The sequence below is a fragment of the Nomia melanderi genome, unplaced genomic scaffold, assembly GCF_051020985.1.
Source record: "Nomia melanderi isolate GNS246 unplaced genomic scaffold, iyNomMela1 scaffold0066, whole genome shotgun sequence".
Lineage (NCBI taxonomy): Eukaryota > Metazoa > Arthropoda > Insecta > Hymenoptera > Halictidae > Nomia > Nomia melanderi.
In genome coordinates, this window is record NW_027475181.1 from 197,501 (window position 1) to 203,074 (window position 5,574).

The 5,574-nt window shown below is 51.5% G+C and overlaps 1 non-coding gene across 1 annotated transcript; it reads left to right on the top strand.

The window, feature by feature from the left end:
• The first annotated feature begins 3,426 nt into the window (after positions 1-3,426).
• On the top strand, positions 3,427-3,581 carry LOC143175362 (5.8S ribosomal RNA). The gene has a single exon (XR_013000170.1). It is a non-coding gene; the product is annotated as a 5.8S ribosomal RNA (ribosomal RNA).
• The last annotated feature ends 1,993 nt before the right edge of the window (positions 3,582-5,574 follow it).

The window sequence follows — 5,574 nt, forward strand, 5'->3', positions numbered from 1 at the left end:
TGCTCGCGCGAGGTGCGATAGCGTCGATTCGCTTTTCTGTACGGGGAGAAATAGAACGATGAGTTGACTTATCGGGTCTTCGTTGGAATTACCGTCGCTGGCATTGTAAACTCCAGATGACCTTGTGATTCCTTCGTCGGGCACTGGTAAAGGGTGGCGATGATTCGTTCTATAATAGAAATACCCGTCGTAGCGATTCGGCCGAGACACCCGCCACGAAACACTCTCTCGTCGTGGAATCCCCGCGTCGGAGAGTAAAACGCGCGAAGGCTTACTATGAGAGAAGAAATAGTATATGCCGGTGGTTCGCGTGTGTAGGCTCTATACGAAATTGCGATTCAAGAGAGTAGGAAAAGACGCGATGAACCACGATTTCCGTGCGTCTTACGTCTCTCGACGATGGGACGATCCACGCGAAGAGTTGTTACGTGCTCGCGCGAGGTGCGATAGCGTCGATTCGCTTTTCTGTACGGGGAGAAATAGAACGATGAGCTGACTTATCGGGTCTTCGTTGGAATTACCGTCGCTGGCATTGTAAACTCCAGATGACCTTGTGATTCCTTCGTCGGGCACTGGTAAAGGGTGGCGATGATTCGTTCTATAATAGAAATACCCGTCGTAGCGTTTCGGCCTAGTCACCCGCCACGAAACACTCTCTCGTCGTGGAATCCCCGCGTCGGAGAGTAAAACGCCGAAGGCTTACTTATGAAACTTACGTCTCTCGACGATGGGACGATCCACGCGAAGAGTTGTTACGTGCACGCGTATGGTGCGATTGCGTCGATTCGCTTTTCTGTACGGGGAGCAATAGAACGTTGAGTTGACTTATCGGGTCTTCGTTGGAATTACCGTCGCTGGCATTGTAAACTCCAGATGACCTTGTGATTCCTTCGTCGGGCACTGGTAAAGGGTGGCGATGATGCGTTCTATAATAGAAATACCCGTCGTAGCGATTCGGCCGAGTCACCCGCCACGAAACTCTCTCTCGTCGTGGAATCCCCATGTCGGAGAGTAAAACGCGAAGGCTAACTATATAAGAAATATATAGTATTATTTATGCCTGTGGTTCTCCGTTTGCCCTACTCTCAGATACGCGACTCGGAGAGTTACGAATAATCGTGATGGACCACGATTTCTGTACGTCTTACATCTTTCGACGATGGGACGATCCACGCGAAGAGATCATTCCTGCTTGCGTGAGGTGCGATAGCGCCGATTCGCTTTTCTGTACGGGGAGAAATAGAACGATGAGTTGACTTATCGGGTCTTCGTTGGAATTACCGTCGCTGGCATTGTAAACTCCAGATGACCTTGTGATTCCTTCGTCGGGCACTGGTAAAGGGTGGCGATGATTCGTTCTATAATAGAAATACCCGTCGTAGCGATTCGGCCGTGTCACCCGCCACGAAAATCTCTCTCGTCGTGGAATCCCCGCGTCGTAGAGTAAACGCGAAGGCTTGCTATAGAAGACTATAGTTTATACGCCTGTGGTTCACCGGTTGCCTGCTCTCCGGGGTACGCGATCGCGCAGGAGTTACGGAAGAACTTGATGGGCCACGATCTCCAAGCGGCTATATCTTTCGACGATGGGACGATTCACGCGAAGAGAACGTTCGTGCATGCGTGAGGTGCGATAGCGTTGATTCGCTTGTCTGTACGGGGAGAAATAGAACGATGAGTTGACTTATCGGGTCTTCGTTGGAATTACCGTCGCTGGCATTGTAAACTCCAGATGACCTTGTGATTCCTTCGTCGGGCACTGGTAAAGGGTGGCGATGATTCGTTCTATAATAGAAATACCCGTCGTAGCGTTTCGACCGATGTCACCCGCCACGAAATTCTCTCTCGTCGTGGAATCCCCGCGTCGGAGAGTAACCGCCGAAGGCTTGCTATAGAAGACTATAGTTTATACGCCTGTGGTTCACCGGTTGCCGGCTCTCCGGGGCACGCGATCGCGCGAAGGTTACGGAGGGACGTGAAGCGCCCGAGCAATGAAACGTCCGCAGGAGGAAACGAGCAACCGCCGAACATTGTTTCGCGACGTTTCCATAATGTATTGTCGTTTCGCTCGCATCCCGCTTCTTTCCCCTAGTTTCCTCGACGCGTAGTTTCGCAGCCTTAGTGGACGAATCATTCTCGATTCGAGGAAAGATATGCAGTGGGGCGTGCAATGAGCCCGCCAGAGACCACGATCTCCAATGCGTCTTTACATCTTTGGACGATGGGACGATCCACGCGAAGAGAACGTTCGTGCTTGCGCGAGGTGCATTAGCGTCGATTCGCTTTTCTGTACGGGGAGAAATAGAACGATGAGTTGACTTATCGGGTCTTCGTTGGAATTACCGTCGCTGGCATTGTAAACTCCAGATGACCTTGTGATTCCTTCGTCGGGCACTGGTAAAGGGTGGCGATGATTCGTTCTATAATAGAAATACCCGTCGTAGCGATTCGGCCGAGTCACCCGCCACGAAACTGTCTCTCTTTCGTCGTGGAAACCCCGCGTCGGAGAGTAAAACGCGCGAAGGCTGTGACTGTAACATATATATATATATATATATATACACAGTATACAATGCCTGTGGTTTTTGCGCGTGTCGGCTCTTCGGTATACGCGATCGGCCAGAGTTACGGAGGGACGGTGAAGCGCACGAGAAATTGAAACGGCCGCACGATTGGAACCGAGCAACCGTCGAACATTGTTTCGCGACGTTTCCATAATGCGTTTTCGTTTCGCTCGCATACCGCTTCTTTTCCCCTAGTCTCTGAGACGCGTTTTCGAGCCGTTCTTCTACTATCGATTCTCGTAGAGAGAAGGGACCGGGTAGTCTGGAAGTGGAACCCGCATCTTGCGTGTACCGTACACGGAATTGAGAGGACCGGCCGTGAAGCTCGTTTTAAAGCCGTGCGTCTGACACCCAACTCTTGCGCGCCAATTTCGCGGCAAGAGATAATATGGGACGAATGACCGGCAAAGAGCCAGCTGTGAAGTCTTTTTTCATTATTTGCTTTCAATCGATCGATCGGTACGATTCGTGCAACGTTTCGCGCGATGCGACGCGAAAACATGCGCGCAACAATAGATGCGTCTGATCGGAAGAACGCGAGGGTCGACTGCACGCGATGGATTCAGTATCGGGTAGGATACAAAATATATCCCCGTCGTTTCCACGCGTGCGAGTCTTCTGCGTCTTTCGCGGGTTTTTGAATGCACTATACGCCCGGAACGTCGAGAAATATATACATATTACTTGAACGTTTTTCGTCTCGAAAGGCTTCGGTGTCGTCTCCAAGGCGACGCCTGAATCTCCTTCGCGCGCTGGTCGGAGATTCAGGTATCAACTTTTATCTTCTCTTTGAAAGAAGAGAGATATTAGGTCGAACAAATGAGAATAAAATTATATATGTGAAATATAAAATTTATACGATTACCCTGAACGGTGGATCACTTGGCTCGTGGGTCGATGAAGAACGCAGCTAATTGCGCGTCAACGTGTGAACTGCAGGACACATGAACATCGACATTTCGAACGCACATTGCGGTCCACGGATACAATTCCTGGACCACGCCTGGCTGAGGGTCGTTTACGTACCATACACTGCTTGCGTAGCTCTGTCAAATCCCCGCCGTCGTTCACCTCTTCGGATCGAACGTTTTTTTACCGAAGGGCGCAAAGAACGTCTCTGAGTCGGGTTAAGAGAAGGATGCTACGTACGAGCGAACGATGGGTGTCTCGTCGGCGTTTGTCGCGGACACGCGAAAATTCTGTGAATTTCACGGACAGTGTACGTTCTAGTTGTTGCAAAACGATCGGAATCGTTTGTATGGAGTCGCGTGAGTGTTCGCGGCGTCGTGCGTCCTACCAATAGACCTGCGATTGGATTGGTACTACGGGCGCTCCGGTTGCCCATGAGGGCGTACGAAGGGTGCCTAGTCCCCTTGACCCCTCACAGAGAGTGACCATGGGTGCTTGTCCCCGGGTCCTCTCGGCCGGTGCAATTGGTGTTGGATTCGTAGTGGCAGTGGTTGCAGCCTACATGCTGGGCAGAGACCTTTCGAGGGTCTCGGCGCGTGAGCAGCGTCCCACCTGCTCCTGGACCAGACAGGAAATCTGGTAGAGTTTTTGGAAAGGTAACTCGGCGCTACCAACAGTCTACTTCCATGGGACTCGTCATCCCCGGGAAGCAACGCTGGTAAGGCTTCGGCCTCAGCTGACTGAGCTTAATCTCAGTCCCACGCCCATGGGGGCTCTCCTTGGTAGGCCTTCGTGGCAGGTACTTGGAGGATGGTCTGGGTTCCCTCTGTCCCTATCTACTTCCCCCAGGGGCCGCCGGTAGATGGCGGTTCGGGATTTTGCGCTCCCGGGGTTCCCGAGCACTAGAATACCGTAACCGGCTGTCGTTAGCAACGACCCACCGGGCCAGGCCTAATAACCCTCTGTCCCGGTGGTACGCGCGACAGACCGGCCGGGGGTCTTGCCTTAACCGGCTGGGCCGCGAGGAGATAAACCTCTCTAATAAATCCCTTGCTCAAGCTATAGCGCGCGGCGAAGGGCGCGTATCCGCCTTGCACTAACACTGTGGATACGTGGCCGGTGGGTGCACCGGTCCCTAGCGGCCACCCTTGGGGCACCTGGCGCCCCCCAAGAGTATGAGCCTTCCCCTCGGTTAGGGCGTAAGCCGGGGGGTGACCTCTAGACGTCCCGACGCGTGGGAACGACATGGACAAAAAGATAAATTTAAAAACAATAATCGGGGCTGGGGAGGGGAAAGGAAAAGGAAAGGGAGGAAGGAAGAAGGTGGAGAAAGAAAAAGAAACGAAAGGAGAAGTGGAGAGGACTAGCAGGGCTAGTACCTCGAGTGTGGCTGAGGCTTCCACCTCGCGAAGTAGGAGCGTGAGCTTGAGAAGACGGAGTGAGAGCCGTGACTCAAGCGCGAGTTCCAAAAAGCGAAGAATGAATGAGGATGAAAGTGCGAGTGAATGTGATGTGATGAGTGAATGCGATAGTGATAAGGATGAATGTGGTAATTTGTCTGGGAAACGTGGTTTGAGTGCGAGTGTGTGTACGATTGTGAGAGAGGATGTGACTGCGGAGAAGGATGAATGTGTAAAAATGCGTGGTATAAGTGAGAGATTGAGAAAATGTTTATTTGCTGAGACCAGTAAAGTGAGCAAGAGTGTGATTGAAAGTGTGCTTGGATGTGCGAGTGAATATGAGGAATGTCTGGTACGATTGCTTTGTGAAAATGAGAGGCTCAAAGGACGACTGGATGAATGCAAAAGTGCGAATGTGAATGTACCCGTCCAGAATGTTTGTGTGAGTGAACGGTCGTATGCTAGTATGGTCGGAACGAAAAAGAGTATGTCTGTGAAAGCTAATGTGAGTATGCCTGTAGTCAGAGTGCCTGAGAAGAAGTATGCGGTTGTGATTAAGCCGAGGGATGAAAGTGTGAAGATGAGTAGCGAAGAAGTGAAAGAGCGGGTTATGAAAGAAGTGAGCAAGTCGTTGAATGTAAGAGTGAAAGCCGTGCGTAAAACTAGGAATGGTGGTATTGCCGTCGAGACGGTAAGCGAGA